This window comes from Hyla sarda, chromosome 2, assembly GCF_029499605.1.
Source record: "Hyla sarda isolate aHylSar1 chromosome 2, aHylSar1.hap1, whole genome shotgun sequence".
Lineage (NCBI taxonomy): Eukaryota > Metazoa > Chordata > Amphibia > Anura > Hylidae > Hyla > Hyla sarda.
This window is the reverse complement of record NC_079190.1, coordinates 258,685,017-258,702,473: the sequence shown is the minus strand read 5'-3', so window position 1 is coordinate 258,702,473 and position 17,457 is coordinate 258,685,017. Positions and strand designations below refer to the sequence as shown.

Here is a 17,457-nt window from a genome sequence, read left to right as displayed (position 1 = left end):
TCAAATAGCGCACTGCCGCAGATGCCGGGATCTGTATTGATCCCGGCACCTGAGGGGTTAATGGCGGACGCCCGCTAGATCGTGGGCGTCGGCCATTGGCGGCGGGTCCCTGGCTGCGATCAGCAGCCGGGATCAGCCGTGCATGACATGGGCATCGCTCCGATGCCCGCGGTTATGCACAGGACGTAAATGTACGTCCTGGTGCGTTAAGTACCACCGCACCAGGACGTACATTTACGTCCTGCGTCCTTAAGGGGTTAAGTACCACTGCACCAGGACGTACATTTACATCCTGCGTCATTAAGGGGTTAAAGGTCCAACTATCATAAATGAAACACACAAAAGAATATAGCTGAAAAATACTTAGCTTTGGGGGAACCTTTATGGCAAATATGAGAAACATAGACAGGCTTGGAGAAGTAGATGCAGTCCTTTGTCTCAGGATCAAGCCCAAACAGGAAGTTGAAAGGGAGCTGGTGTGGTTGTTGTCCAGCGGAAGAAAGAAAACCTCATCCTCCTTGCAATGCCTTTTATTATGTTTTCTCCGCACCTTTTCCAACCCACCTGTGGGCTGGCAATGTTACAAAAAACCACCTATAGGTCCCTGTGAACATGCCTAAGAGACCCTTCCAGGTAAGAGACTCCATCTTGCCTTTGTCTAAACTAACTCAATGTGGCTTTCTGGTATAGGATCACAAAATAGACTGCCATAACATTCCACAAATACCACAAAACCACACTAAAGTTGCTTGCTGGATCGTACTCCACTAAGTTCAGTATTCATAAGTCTATTAAATATATAACAGGTAGCCCTAGATTCTTGCTGTCAGCTTAAATAGATCATGGTTTATGTTGTTTACTATGTAGCTGTATCACTTCTTAGCCACAGACTCTACTGTTGGCAGTAAAGGGATAGTCTAGGGCTTAGGCGGTTGTTGGAGCTACTGTCCTCATTTGTAGCTTCTCTTGAGACAGTTTATTTAAAGCGTCCGTTGTGGTATCCAAATGTGTTGGAGGGTATCCTTTGGTTCTGAGTTCTCCTGTCTCATGATGTCATCAAACCCAGTCTTGACGACTTGAAGCTTGTCATCTTCCAACCATGGGATGCTGAGGAATGGGTAGCCTTCTTCACTCCTTTAGAAGCATTTGTCATCTGGTCATCTCTTTGTGGTGAGCTTGGATTGTTATGGATGATTGGAGGTGCATGAGTTGAGCGGGGTTACACTGCCACTAATCTGCCAAATGGAAAATAAACAGGTTTAGAGTCACTTTCCAACAATACAATTTTAGTATTTCCAGGCCCAGCAAAGATTCTCTCTCTCCCTTCTGCCTGTGCTGATCAGTGGACCTTGGTAAAAACCCACACACTAGACACAGTTGAACTCCACTCTGCATATCCATACTCACTTTCCCAGCATTATTCCAACCATTGCTAACTAATATTTGAGTGAGTATGAGTGTTACCTCAGTCCCTCTAGGCATATTGCCTTCTAATGGAAGGACTAGCTTTCGCTAAACCTCCCCCACCTCTTGAAAAATCAAAGTGGTTAGTTAGTTTATTACTAATTTGTTTTCCCCACTAATTTGGGGAGGCTCCTGTAAATGTCAACCTAAACTAAAAAAAAGTATTGTCATTTGTACATGTAAGCCTTTGGTATGGCCCTAGTGGCCAGAAAAGAAAGTTTAGCTGCACACAGTCCGTATGTTATGTGCTTCCATTTTTCTTGAAAGACAAAACAAGTGAAACATTATTTACATGCAAAAGGAAGGTGGCAATTTTTTACTCTTTGTTGATCTCCCTTCCCCCCTTTGCTAACCTTGCAGATACCTAAGTATCTACCTTTACTAGAATAGCTTGGGTGACTTTTGCCTGACCAACAGGGGGCATGGGAGTCTCCACCTGTATATATAGTTTCTGTATGAGTATTGCTGCCTGTGCACATAACTCCTTCAGGTTACCTTGAACCTAGTGGAGAAACAAGGCTCTCGTGATGTTGTCTTTCATGGGAATAGACAAGTGAGGTTTATTCGGGAAGCTGAGAGGTTTCTTTGGAAAACATTGCTTGGAGGAAGAATGTATATTTCCTTTCCCAGTCCGGCTGGATTTACCTGGCTTCCTCTGCTTCATGTTTCCAGTAGATTAGCAACTTGTGGAGATATGGCCACTATGACCACATCTATTACATTTAGCTGAACAGTATTTACTTTGAGTTTTGTTACCATGTGTTTTACAGTATCTAGCTATATGGCCCTAAACACCACATGAAAAACAAGTCTTTACCATTTTAGCAGTATATGTAATCTAGGTCTCATCCCTCATAGATGATCTATAACGTTTCACTGCTGAAGACACACTTCCAACAACTCCTAATCTGCTCCAATTCGCTTTGTACTTTCCATTGTTGCTATTCGATTTCTGTCCCATACACAATTCAAAACCAGCACTGGAAACTTCTACAATCTCACTCTCTGTCGCCCCCCTCTTTTGCACTTGATGAAACACAGATTGTGGAATGTGGCTGTGAATTATGGGAAGAGGCCAGCCCAGATACCACTTTGGGAACTCGCTTTTCATACCAGTCTCTAATTGTGACCTAGTAGCAATCTCATTCCTCAACTCCTGGATCTCAGCATAAGACTTAGCCAATTTATCAGTATCTATACATTGGTTTTCCCATTCCAGTAAGTCTGATTCCAGCATGCGTATCTGCCTATCTCTATCAAGGATACTTTGTGCTTTTGTCCGCAACTCTTTCTCAAGTGCCTCGTTTCTCTGCACCTCACATTTTAGGGCATGTAAAAGAATCCAACCAACTTCAGCTGCAGCTCGGCTCTCATCTTTGGGATAAACCCCTAAATCCAACTTTAATGCCGTACCTCCAATTTCTTGCCCCACCTCTGGGTACACGGGTATGCTAAAACCTATTATCTCATCCGCTGTGGCGCCCCAAATTTGGGCCTTCTATCCTCCATCAATAGTGTTGCTCGCGAATATTCGCAATTCACATTTTATTTGCGAATATCACATATTCGTGAATATAGCACCATATATTAGAAATTACGAATATTAACTTTTTTTTTCACAGTACACATCACAGTGATCATCCCTCTCTGCTTCCAGCTTGTGTGGTCTAAAGAAGGCTCTAATACTTCTGTGTGAGACCGCCGGGCGAATATTCGCAAATATTGATCCCTCCCTTCTGCTGCTTCTATCAAGTTACACTGGTATACTTGCTATAAAGTTAATACATTTTCACACATGCAAATTTTCGCATATGCAAATTTTCGCATATGCGGGAAAAAAACGTGAATATTACGAATATGCAAATTTAGCGACTATGTGACAAATATTCGTCCATATATTCACGAAATATCGCAAATTCGAATATGGCCTATGCCCCTCAATACTATCCATCAATGCACTCAACTCCTTCCTAAGGAAACTCATTCTGATCAACAGAATTTCAAGTACAGTATCAGATGGCAGAACAATCAAACAGGTTACACTGGGGTATCTCGTACAAACACTTGTGTGTATGCCTTTTCACACTAGAGACAAAGAAACAAAAATACAAGCGCTCCAATGGGTAATACCGCACAAGTGAGAACAGGAAGCAATGGCTCAATATGTGCTAACCTCAGTGGTTGTGCATTAACAGGCACAACACTTAGCAGAGCATGTAGAGATCCAGGGGATGTGGCTGCAGCGATCCTTCCCACGCCAGGCACGGCGTGAAGCAAGAGGACGAAGAGAGGAACACACAGAGGTAAGTAACACACAGAGGTAAGGTCCCAGTTTTTAATTGACTCCATATTATTCATTTTACAAAACAATGTTTTTACTTTTGGTCAATCTATTTACCGTCAGTGGCGGGGCTGTGCGATGGGGACTCGTTTTGCCCCTAGTTATGCAAATTTGTATATGGGGCACTTCGAGTCCCTCTTTATCGCGCAGTCCCGTTGGTATGACACACATATAATGTTTTATTGTCGTTTTATAGATGACCTTTTTATTTTATGGCGAGGTGCGGAGGCACAAGCACTTGATTTTGTTGAGCACCTTAACAATAATGATTGGGGTCTGGTTTTTACTCCAAATTTTTCTATTGAAAAAATATTTTTTTTGGACCTAGAAATTTTTAAAGATGCTCTTAATAATAATCAAATGAAAACGCACTTTAAAAAGGTAGATGTAAACAGTCTCCTTCATTATTCTAGTTGCCATTACCCTAAATGGGTTAACAACATCCCTTTCGGCCAGTATCAAAGGGTCAGGAAAAATTGTAGCCAGGAACAGGATTTTAAATTGCAAGCGAAGATTTTGCGTGAACGTTTTACTGAAAAGGGCTACCCAAAAAGGGTGCTAGTGAGTGCTTTTAAAAGGGCTACTAATTTAACGCAGAGCACTTTAATTAACAACAAGCAACAATCTATAGAAGCAGTAAAGCTAGGGACAGTAAGTGAGAAAAAAGGAGAGAAACAGATTATTATAGATAAAAAAGGAGGTAATAAACGGAAATTTAATTTTATTACCAATTTTAATTCATGCACAGGAAAAATTCGTAATGTTTTAACTAAACACTGGCCCATTCTTTTAATGGATCCTGTGCTGAAAGATTTTTTACCTAAAAATCCCATTTTGACCTTCCGGCGAGCGAGATCCTTACGGAATCACCTCGCTCCCAGTAGGATAAAATCCTTATATCAATTAAGTAGAGATAAAAAACTACGACAAAAAAATGGTTCCCTACAAGGAAACAAGGATAGAAAAATAGGGATCTTTTGGTGTCAAAAATCCAGATGTCTTTGTTGTAATATGATACCTGTGGAAGGGATAACTAGTTTCTCCTCAAAATCCACTGGGGAAAACTTTCTTTTGAAACAGCATAATACTTGCGCCTCTATGTACGTGATCTATTTAATTACCTGTCACTGCGGAGTACAGTATGTAGGACGGACAGTACAGACACTTCGTGCCCGTTTAAATAAACATCGTTATAATATTACCTCTAAATTTATGTTGCACAGTATCTCAAGACATGTCACTTTGTGTCATGAAGGCGATTACAAAAACATGACGGTTTGTATAATGGAGGCTATCCCAGAAAATCATTGTAATCGCTTCCAAGCACTTATAAATAGGGGTCCTACTGGATTTTTAAGTTGAATTGTTTACACCCGGAGGGTCTTAATTAAACAATAGAAAGGACTAAGGTCTGATCTGTCTAATATGGATGTTTTACACTTTTTAATGTATGTCACTATATGTTATATGTTTCTTGTATTCTGCACTGGTTCCACAGGGATGTAATTTCCGGTTGATTGGCGTCCCTGTGGAAACCTTTATATCGTGCCACTCTTTGTATTGTATTCATGCCTGATGAAAGGATCAACCCGATCCAGAAACGCGCTGTGTGATTAAAATTATTTGTTACCGTACCTTGACTCCATGGTCATCTTCTCTGGCAGCGCGACTACGACCTTCCTTACCTCTGTGTGTTCCTCTCTTTGTCCTTTTCACACTAGAGAACATAGTGGAGAGTTATGTCACACACAACTAAGGTACAATCACAATCCTGATATATGCTTTACAATCTGTGTCTAATAACTATCATGTATGCAATACAACCAACCATTGCCTAGAAAAGCAATGCTATTGATTACCAGTGACAATCACTAATGCAATACAAGTTATCCTTAAACAAGGAACACAAAAGCAACAGTCTTATATCCTGTATGAACAGTATAGTGCTACTAGTGATAATCTTTGACACACCCAGAAATATGTTGTGCTACTATAGGACCCTGAATTTGTTTTATGTTCCCTCTTATCACACCTTACCTTTTCAAAGATATGTATTATTAATTGGCCAAAATCCAAAATTAATTGGCCAAAATCCAACATATAAATCACCGTTTTAGTTAATAAGCCCCTTGAAAACTACCAACTTAATGATCAGAAAAATATTCCTTGATTTAAAAGTTATTATAAATTAATTATAATTGTTAGGAAAATGTGTTAATTTGGTCAATTGGCTATTAATATTCATAACGCCTGCAAAATCTCATCCTCGTCACCATTTGTTGTGGTTTGTGACTTTGGGGTAGAATTAGATATGGCTCCAAAGGTTATACAACCAGTTAAATATCTGCAGACCATGAGAGTTGCCGACAAAAACACAGAGTATCTTTGATAGAGATGGGCAGATACGCATGCATGGTCTGCAGATATTTAACTGGTTGTATAACCTTTGGAACCAAATCTAATTGTACCCCAAATCCACGACAGTGAGTGGCCGGCCGGAGTACATAGCAGAGATGCGCGTGCAGGAGAAAGCGGCTCCGCATCTCTGGGATGAAGGATGATCGCAGCAGGTGTCAGGAGTGACACCCGCTGTGATCTTTCCTTAATTGCAGGTACTACTACTCCCAACATGGAGCAGAGTGTGCTCCATGTTGGGAGCAGTAGTACCTGCAGTTAAGGACAGATCACAGCGGATGTCACTCCTGACACCCGTTGTGATCCTCCTGTATAATGTACAGATGCGGGCGGCCAGCCGCTCTTCTATGATCCTTTGCACTGACGTATATCTACAACTATTCATATTTCCCACAGAGAGTTGTGATTGGCGGGAACCATCTGGCCAATCACAGCTCTCTGCGGGAAATATGAATAGGTGTATATATACGGCAGTGCAGGGGACCATAGAAGAGCAGCCAGTTGCATCAATACATTATACAGGAGGATCGCAACGGGTGTTAGAATCTGTCAGTTAGTACAGGTACTACTACTCCCATCATGGAACAGTGTGTTTCATGCTGGGAGTAGTAGTACAACCTAAAAAAAAAAAAAAGTGAAAAACACACACACATTTTTATTATTGTCTACATTTTTAGTGCCCTGCCCGTCCAAATAAATTGATCCCTGTTTAACAATTAATAAAAAATGTGGTCATAAAAAAGAAAAATTTTGTTAAATACAATTTTCCATCACTGCTGTATCTTTTTTTAATATTTTTAAATGGTACCCTACTAAATTTTACTAAAAAAGAAAGGTATCTCCATCTTCAAAAAAGAATAAAAACCGCCTGCAAAAACGCCAAAGTTAAAAACCACATGTCATTTTTCTTGGCTTTTTTTACTCCCATAGACTTCTATGGGAGTAAAAACGCCACAATTTCAGGGAAAAAACGCCATAGGCCAACATGCTGCGACTTTGCAAAACCGCCAAGGAGCTAAAAAAGTTTAAAAAAAACGCCAAACTGAAAAACACAAGGTGGAAATTTTTTTTTAGTGATTTCTCATTGATTTACAGCTAACATCTGGCTGCAGCGGTTTTTGTATGAAAAAACGCCATGGGGCCGTTTTGGCATTTTTTGGGAGGGAAAAACGTACACACAAAAAAACAAGAGAAAACGTAGCCTTAAGGAAATCCACCCTATATTGCGTTTTTAGTGTGTTGTGCCAGGCAGATGCACAACCACATTCTTTGGGTGATCTCTACCACTGTTTTCTCATCTTTGGAGGATACCAATTTTTCACAGGGGAGCGTTCTTACAATTGGTTAAGAATTGAAACAAGGACAGGATAAAATAATTTTCCTACCATCACTGTTTATTATCTGCAGATTAGAGTCCATATGCAATCTGCAGTTTGCAATATTCATAAACTGATACTTCCCCTATCCATTTGCTGCTGACAACTTTCTGACTATACTGTGAATTGCCAGAAAGCTGTAAAACAGTAGCACGTGTACAGGGGGAGTTGCAGCTCAGACTACGGAGGGCAGGTGCACTATATAGTCCACAGCTAAAACTACTGGAAAATTAGACAAAAAAGCAATTGCCTGTATATAGGTCTCTGTTACTGCTTTATGCTGCCAAGATAAGGAAGGATAAACCTGGTGAAAGCCTCCTTTCTAAACTCCGTTTGGTGACTACTGTATGTTGACACATTCTTTTGAAAAGGTGGAGCACAACAATTGCTCAGCCTTGTAAAGTCTAATAAAGTAATCCTACAGACCAATTTTCAGTTTGGAATTATGGGGAAAACATGCATGACGTTAGACATTTTATGAGGTGATAACTGACAGAAAGCAAAAGAACTATAAGTCATAAATACTGACAGGTAAAAAAAAACAATTTTACTTGGTACTTTCCAGAATCTTATTTTAGTAACACTTTTCCCACTTAAAGCAAATAGGAACTTGATTTAACACATTCCCAGTGCTCGGTTTCTATTAGAAATGTAGAAATCATGTCACCATTTATGATATGTAAAAGTCCCAAAAGCCTGAATGTGCCCTAATAAGACCAATGTTTATATTTCTGAGCAGCTGACTACAGGCAGGATGGACACTTCAAGTCCTGTTATGTCAAAGCCTGTTTTTAATTAAAACTGCACACACACAGTATCTCACATAAGTAGGTATACCCCTCACATGTTTGTAAACATTTTATTCTATATTTTCATGTGAAAACACTGAAGAAATTAAAGTCTGCTACAATTAAAAGTAGTAAGTATACAACCTGCATAACAGCATTTAAACGGGTATTCCATGAGTTTTTTTCTTATTTGACTATGCTACAGGGGCTGTAAAGTTAGTGTAGTTCATAATATAGTGTCTGTACCTGTGTGTGACGGTTTTCTCACTTCTGTGATTTTCACCCCACTATTTATTTTTACCAGCATACAAAATGACTGTTGTCTCGGATTTTTCCCAGCTTGCAATGCGGCCAAGACCTTACTCACTAGTCAGCTGATGACAGGGAGCCTGTCTGCTTCAATGGGTGGAGAGATCAATCTGCAGCTAATGCAACAGCTGTAGGCACCCTGATTGAAAATCACAGGTCTTTTGTTTCAAAGGGTGGGGTGGCTGATGTGTGGGAGGGAGGAAATGTCCAAATTGGACCCAATTAGCCATTTTTCCTCCCTTGTGTCATGTGACTTGCTAGTCTAACAAGGTATCAGGTGTGAATGGGGAGCAGGTGTCTTAAATAGGGTGTTATCACTCTCCCCCTCTCTAATACCATCCACTGGTAGATCAACATTGCACTGCAAAGAACTCTGAGGATCTGAAAAAAATAATTGTTCACAATAAAGATGGCCTAGACTAAAAGAAGATTGGCAAGGCCCTGAAACTGAGCTACAGCAAAGTAGACAAGTCCATATAGCGTTTTTTACAGAACACGTTCCACTCAGAACAGGCCTTGTCATGGTTGACCAAAGAAATACATGTGCTCATCATATCCAAAGGTTTGAGTGCTGTCAGCTACAGAGGTTCAAGGGATGGGGGGGGGGGGGGGGGTCAGCCTGTAAGTGCTCAGATCATTTGCCACACACCCCATTAAATTGGTCTGCGTGGCTGTTGTGTCAGAAGGAACAATGTCCTGTGGTCCAATGATCAATATTTTCTTTGGTTCAGATGGTTTCAAGCGTGTGTGGCAGCAACAAGATGAGGAATACAAAGACAAGTGTGTCATGTTTACAGTCAAGCATGCTGGTGGGAGGGTCATGGTCTGGGGATGCATGAGTGCTGCTGGCACTGGGAAGATACAGTTCATTGAGGGAACCATGAATGCCAACATGTACTGTGACATACTGAAGGAGAGGGAGTGTGAGGTCTCTAACATCCACCAGCTCTGGGATGTTGTCATGAAGGAGTAGAAGAGTACTCTAGTGGCAAACTGTAAAGGTCTGGTGAACTCCATTCCCAAAAGAATTAATGCATTGCTGGAAAATAATGGTGGCCAAACCAAATATAAACACTTTGGCCCCAATTTGGACATTTTCACTTGTACATTTTGACATGTACTATCTTTTGTTGTCAAGGTTTAGACGTTAATGGCTGTGTGTTGTTATTTTAAGGGGACAGCAACATTAAACACTGTTATACAGGTTGTAGACTCACTTCTTACCATTGTAGCAGAGTGTCATTTCTTTAGTGTCTTCACATGAAAATATATAATAAAATATTTTATAATTTAAGGGGTACTGTATGCTTAAGACCAAAGAAAATACAGTAAAACCTGAGAAGAACACCAACAATTGCACTGAAAAGTGGTCTTCATAAAGAATATGGCAGTGTGCATAATATATGGAGGACTGAAAATATGTCAGAAAAAAATCTGGGCACAATTTGGGGGGCATTTACTAATCTTTTACTATGTAGTCTGGTTTTTACCCTGTTTTTTTCTACATTAATAAATTTGGCACACATAGGCAAAAGTGGGAAATTTACTTCATGTAGTAGAAAAAATAGTCTGTTCCTTTTTCCAGCTGTCTGAATAGGTTTGGCTGCTGGTTTCCTTCTGGATCTTTTGTTTTTGAGTTTTTTTTTAGCTTTTTCACCACATCTAAATAATTCAATAACTACAGTGGTCCCTCAAGTTACAATGGTTTTCCTGGAACCAATTAATATTGTAAGTTGAAATCATTGTATGTTGAGACCATAACTCTATGGAAACGTGGTAATTGGTTCTAAAGGCACCAAAATGTCATCCAAAATAGGAAAAAGTGACAAAGAAAAATAAGTAGATAACTAATATAGATAAAGCAAATCCCTACATATAAAAGTAATAAAGATCTGCTGGGAGCTGTAAATCACTGTCTATGTCAGTGTTTCCCAAGCAGGGAGCCTCCAGCTGTTGCAAAACTATAACTCCCAGCATGCCTGGACAGCCAAAGGCTGTCCGGGCATGCTGGGAGTTGTAGTTTTGCAAAAGATGGGGCCACCCTGCTTGGGAAACACTGTCTATGTAGAGGACAGGAGCTTCTTCAGGGGTCCTGTACAGTACAGGCAATGTCCCAAACAAGTAATGGAGTCGCCCTCACCTGGTGTCCAAAAGAGCAGCTAACCCTGATACAGGTAAAGTGTACAGAACATGTAATACCAGACACCAGTCAGTGCATACACTTCAGTAATACAGGGGTTTTACCAGTGAATGCCCATTTTGATTGGTTGGTTCTTCCAGCCATTGACACGTTTTACAGATCTGGACTGTCTGTAGCATTGTATGTTGAGTCTGGTTTCAACTTACGATGGTCCAGAAAAGACCATTGTATGTTGAAACTATTGTATGTTGAGGCCATTGTAAGTTGAGGGATCACTGTAAATTGTAGTTATGGCTCAGAAGTGGTAAACGGCGTTTAGTGTGTGTGTGTGTGTGTTTATTACATTTTTTTAACACCGTTTTTTTCTCCCTAAATGTACTTACACTTTTTTTTTTTTTTGGTTACTTCTTCTACAGATCTGTGTATCCTGTGGACTCCTTCGGATTCGGTGGACTACTTCGATGACCAGCGTTTTTCTTTGCTTGATGTTAATAAAATGGTTAACGAGGGCTTTGGTTGAGAATAAAAATAGGGGGACCCTATGCGTTTTTTAAATATATTTAATTATTTATTTAAAAAAAAAAAAAAACGGGTCCCCCCTATTTTCATTCTCAGCCAAATACCAACCAAACAGTAACAGCCTGACGTTCCCAGGGTGGGCGAGGACCATTGTTACTGGCCCTCCCCAGCCTAAATAACGCCAGCCTGTTACCGCTTAGGCCCAGGAGCGCCATTTTTGACGCTCCAGGCCTGTTGGTACCGGCTCTTCCCGGCACCCCTGTGGCGTTGGGTACCGGGGTAATAATAGGGGGTTAGCGCTAGCTGTTTTTGTGGCTAGCGCTAAGCCCAGGTTAGTAATGGACTCTGTCTATAAGACAGCTTCCACTACTAAGCCTGTCTAGTAAAGTAAGAAAAAAACACAACAGGTTTTAAAAAATTTTTATTACAAAAAACACTCCCCCACAAGCCCTCGTTAACCATTTTATTAAAATCAAACAAAGAAAAACGCTGGTCATCGAAGTAGTCCACCGAATCCGAAGGAGTCCACAGGATACACGGATCTGAAATGAGAAGAAAACAAAAAAAATGGGTTAGTACATTTATTATCACCTGCTCACACATCTCCCGCCCCGCACGACTACAACTGCCAGCATGCCCTTACAGTAAGGACATGCTGGGAGTTGTAGTTGTGTGGTGCAGGAGATGTGTGGGCAAGTGACAAGCTTGTCCCCTGCCCCCAGCTGCAGGACTACAACTCCCAGCATGTCCTTACAGTAAGGTGGGGCGGAGGCCGGGCACAGTGTTTCCCAACCTGGGACTTGTAGTTTTGCAACATCTGGAGGCACCCTGGTTGGGAAACACTGTTTTAGGCCAGTGTTTCCCAACCAGGGTGCCTCCAGATGTTGCAAAACTACAAGCCCCAGCATGCCTGGACAGTCAAAGGCTGTCTAGGCATGCTGGGAGTTGTAGTTTTGCAACATCTGGAGGCCACCTGGCTGGGAAACACTGGCCTAAAACAGTGTTTCCCAACCAGGGTGCCTGCAGATGTTGCAAAACTACAAGCCCCAGCATGCCTGGACAGTCAAAGGCTGTCCAGGCATGCTGGGAGTTGTAGTCTTGCAACATCTGGAGGCACCCTGGTTGGGAAACACTGTTTTAGGCCAGTGTTTCCCAACTGTTTTAGGCCAGTGTTTCCCAACCAGGGTGCCTCCAGCTGTTGCTAAACTACAACTCCCAGCATGCCCGGACAGCCAAAGGCTGTCCAGGCATGCTGGGAGTTGTAGTCTTGCAACAACTGGAGGCACCCTGGTTGGGAAGCCTGCGCAACTTACCGGCTTCCGTAGGATCCAGCGCTGCACGACACTGCCGCGCGACGATCTTCGACAGCGATCGTCGCTGGAGCCTCGGAAGGGTAAGTGAACTTCTTCGCCGGTCCCCTTCAGCTGTTTAGTTTTGCAACAGCTGGAGGACTACAGTTTACAGACCACAAACCAGTGGTCTGCAAACTGTGGCCCTCCAGCTGTTGCAAAACTACAACTCCCAGCATGCCTGGACAGCCAATGGCTGTCCAGGCATGCTGGGAGCTGTAGTCTTGCAACATTTGGAGGCACCCTGGTTGGGAAGCTTGCGCAACTTACCGGCTTCCGTAGGATCCAGCGCTGCACGACACTGTCGCGCAACAGTGCCGCGCGACGATCTCCGTCAGCGATCGTCGCTGGAGCCTCGGAAGGGTAAGTGAACTTCTTCACCGGTCCCCTTCAGCTGTTTAGTTTTGCAACAGCTGGAGGACTACAAATTACAGACCACACACCGGTGGTCTGCAAACTGTGGCCCTCCAGCTGTTGCAAAACTACAACACCCAGCATGCCCTGACAGCCAAAGCCTATGGCTCTCAGGGCAGGAGCCCGGGCTGACATTACAGTGCAGCCGCCCGGGCTCCTCATACGGTCTCCCCGCTACCCCCCTTGTCTCCCGCCCGGGCTCCTCATACGGCCTCCCCGCTACCCCCCCCCCCCCCCCCCCGCCCGCGCCGCTCAGCTCCCGCTGCTACAAGACTACAACTCCCAGCGTGTCCTCACTGTAAGGCCATGCTGGGACTTGTAGTCTTGCAACAGCAGACAGATGGGAGTTGTGTGGCGCTGGCAGGTGAGAGGGGGGGGGATGTAAATCACTGTAGTGTCCCGGTAGCGCAGTGAGGGTAGTGGGGAGAAAGTATGTCGGAGCCCGGGCGGCAGGAGCTTTTCCTGCTCCATGTTGGAGCTGGAGTAAATTTAGTCAATTTTTATGGCCGTTGCGACAGTTTATTGCCCAACTGCGACTGTCTCAGTTAATAAATTCCTGACCACTGCAAGTCAAAACTGAAAACTTGCGTAAATTAAGCGGGAATTTTTTTTTTACTTTCTAGCTCTTGCTAGGGAAAGTCGCACAATTTATAGGGTAGGCGCAATTGCGACAATTTTGCGCCAAAAATAGTCAGAAAAAAATGACTAAACCCCTTAGTAAATGCCCCCCAATAAGCGGGTGGTCCTCCCAAAGAGGTGATCTTTTGTAGAGATTCCACTGTATATGCGAAATGTACTTTTACACTCCCATTAAAGAGATTTTACTATAAGCAACATTTGTCACATATCATGTGGATAGCTGATGAGGTTCCTGTATGAATGCTGTGGTGTTAGAGTATGCACATTGCCTCTTTATTTAAAGGGGTACTCCTGCACTAAGACATCTTATCCCCTATCCAAAGGATAGGGGGATAAGATGTCTGGCCGCTGGGGACCCCTGCAATCCCTCATACAGCACGCCCTATCATTAGCTTCATCAGCTGCATTCGGGGGGCAGGGCTGTGATGTCACGATACTCCAGCCCCGTGATCGTGAGTCATCAGACATGGAGCGATCTTCACTCCATGAAGCTAATGAAAGGAGGTGCTGCATGAGAGATTGCGGGGGTCCCCAGTGGTGGGACTCCTGCGATCAGACATTTTATCCCCTATCCTTTGGATAGGGGATAAGATATCTTAGGGCCAGAGTACCCCTTTAAAGCCTATGGAGCAGACAAAGAAAGCTGAGTGCTGTACAGGGCTATCTCTGTTAGTCCCATAGAATTTAAAAGAATTAGCAGCCATTCATACAGGGGGCCATTCTTGTGATTGTGGGGGGTCCCAGTGGTGTAATACTGTGTAAAATCATGATAGCTCCATGCATTTGTGTTCCATTCTGAAAAATCCAGTCTTGAGCAAACTTATGACAAGCTACAAGTGGAACTTCTTAGCATAAACACACAACTCTGTCATTGGCAATGCTAGGGAGGTGTGGTGGGATGTAGACTGCACCAGGTCACACCTTCAAGTGGAATAATCATCCCACAGTGGTGTCACCCCAGTTACATCTGGGCGCAGATGTTTTACAGTGAATGGCAGCCACTACGAGTACTTGGTCATGCCATACAGCCTGTGTAATGCTCCCGCAGTGTTTCAAGGGTTTGTGAACAAAATCTTCTGAGATTTGTTGTTTAACTGCATAGTGGTGTATCTGGACGACCGGGAGTAAGTGTGCCTCTTCTTACAGCGAGTGAGGGAAAATGGACTGTATGTTAAGCTGGAAAAATGTGTCTTTGAAAACGCCATCTTGCCCTTCATGGGATACATTATTTCCTGCACTGGTCTGAAAATGGACCCTGACAAGGTATCTGCCATCCTGAACTGGCCTCATTCACAGGGCCTCTATGCCATTCAAAGGTTCCTGGGGTTTACCAACTTCAAATACAATTTATCCCAAACTTCTCATCCCTCATTGCCCCCATTTCTGCACTGATGAAGAAAAGGGTGCATGCGAAAGGACCCCTGATGTGAAAGTCTGCTTTCCTGCAACTGAAAGATTGCTTTGCTGCACCTCCAGTCCTCTATTACCCAGACACATTTAGGCAGTTTTTTCTCGAATTTGATGCTTCTTTTGTTGGAGCAGGTGCTGTCTTGTTGCAGAACTCCAAAGAGAAGGCACCCTGGTTGGGAAACACTGGTATAGATATACACATGCACTTTACATATAGTCATCCACAGTAGTAACACACACAGGCACAGTACATATACATATACATATGTACACACACATATATATATATATATATCCACACACACATGCTTATACACATTATATATATATATGCAGGGACACCTACTGTAGTCAGGCCCCATGTTGTACAGCCTCTGCGGTCTCCTTTCCTCACAGCTCTCTCCTCACCCCTCCCCCTCCTCCTGCTCAGACGGCTGAAGGCTGAGAGAAGAGTCTGGGCTGAGGGAAGATACCAAGTGCAGCGGGGGTGGGGGGAGCGTGATTGTGGTGTGGTGAGAAGAACTCCAAAGCTGCAAATTAGTTTATTAAAAAAAAAATGTCAGACATTCGGGGGCCCTCTTGTTTGACTGGGGCCTGGAGCACAAACTCCAAGAGCAGGATTGTTAATCGCTACAGGACGGGCAAGCACTGGCTGTGCTTGGGGGCCCCCAGCCAGCCAATTGCTTGGTTTGCCTGTCCTGTAGTGACGGACCTGAGTGCATGGCTAGAGAGGGTGCCACTCCCCTAAATTGCACAGAAGTAGTTTTTTTTTTTTTTTGCGCCTTTTGATTTACACATTTCTGCTGATTTTGAGTTGTAATCCACTGAATTTGGCAATAAACATGATATGGACGGATTTTATGAACTGCGCCTTTTTATGAAAAGGCAAAAAAAAAAAAAAAAAAGGAGCAAAGCCCCTGAAAAGTCTCTTCCAGCCCAGACTTAACTTAGCTTTTTGGTGTATGTGAAGAGTGAAATTTCAGAAAATGTGACCTGCACAAAATTGATCAAGTGCTCTGCAACCATTTAATAAATGTGGTGCACCTACACATTATCAGCACACAAAAAAAAGTTGTAGAAAAATGCTTCACTTACACCTACAATGATAAATGCCCCCCCCCCCCAGTATATGTATACAGGGTATGAAGGGATTATTTAGCCCTTGTATTGTGCCGTTAATACGTTTTATGCAGATATACACTGTTTTATATAGAAATGGGGCAGGGCTGACAAGTTTTCAAGCAACTTTTAGGGAGAGAATACTGATGAGGGCCAGGCTTGAGTTTTACAAACAGCTTTATAGCGACTTTGTCCTCAATATATTTACAGTATATATATTATGGGGTGGGAGTCAGGACATGCCTTGGGGCTCGTGCAGAGACCTGTAAGGTAGCTGTGGTGGCATTTAAATCCACATTCTTTAAGATCTTGAGCATGTTGCATAGTATACTAGGGAAGTCGTGTAAACCTTCAATGCTGCTGCAAACGTCTTGCAAAGCATGGTAGAGGAAACATCATGTTTTGGGGCTGCTTTGCTGCCCTAGGACCTCAACATCATGAATGTAAAGGTATAACAAAACATTTTATAGGAAAATGTAAGGGCAACATAATTTTCGATTATTTAAAATAATGCATATTAACTAAAGTGGAGGGGCAACTCCATATTGCCTACTGAGAAAGGGTGTGTTGTTTTTTATTTTTGAACCACTCAAACTATTATTTATACATAATAATAATAATAAAAAGGTCTGCAGAAAACCCTTTCAGGGTAGGGTCACAAGTGCTAAATTTTGCTGCATATTTGCTGCTGCGTATTTTCCTACCCAATGAATCAATGGGTAGCAAAATCAGCTGCAGAAAATACAGCACGTGGGACCCTTACCTCAGGGTTTATTCACAAATACAGTATCCTGCTCATATTTGATGCACAGATTTTACGCTGAAAATTTCTGTGTAAACTAAATGATGTCAAATATGCACAGGATACTGTAAGTGTATCATTTGATCTCGTAGATTTTGCTCCCCAAAAATGCAAACAGTCACATTGTAAATATATACCTTTGTCAACCAAAAAGATCTCACAAGTTGGTGTCATAGTGCAAGCAAATAATAAGGGATGCTTTACATCTCCACCCTTGACTTTCCTGTAAAGAATGGTAAATAAGATGACCTTTTAGGAACAAGAAGCTTTGACTAAAATACGTTGCAAATGGCTACAGCTGTGTCTTCTACATTTACACAGCAACTGAACTTGAAATAAATATTATAATGGAAAACATCACATTGTAGCATC

The 17,457-nt window shown here is 42.5% G+C and overlaps 1 long non-coding RNA gene across 1 annotated transcript; it reads right to left on the bottom strand.

Annotated features, from left to right (window-relative positions):
- Positions 1-523: 523 nt before the first annotated feature.
- Positions 524-17,367, bottom strand: LOC130357843 (uncharacterized). Its single transcript, XR_008889293.1, has 3 exons — positions 17,223-17,367; positions 5,441-5,522; positions 524-1,235 (listed from the first exon to the last, which is right to left on the bottom strand). It is a non-coding gene; the product is annotated as an uncharacterized LOC130357843 (long non-coding RNA).
- Between the last annotated feature and the right edge of the window lie 90 nt (positions 17,368-17,457).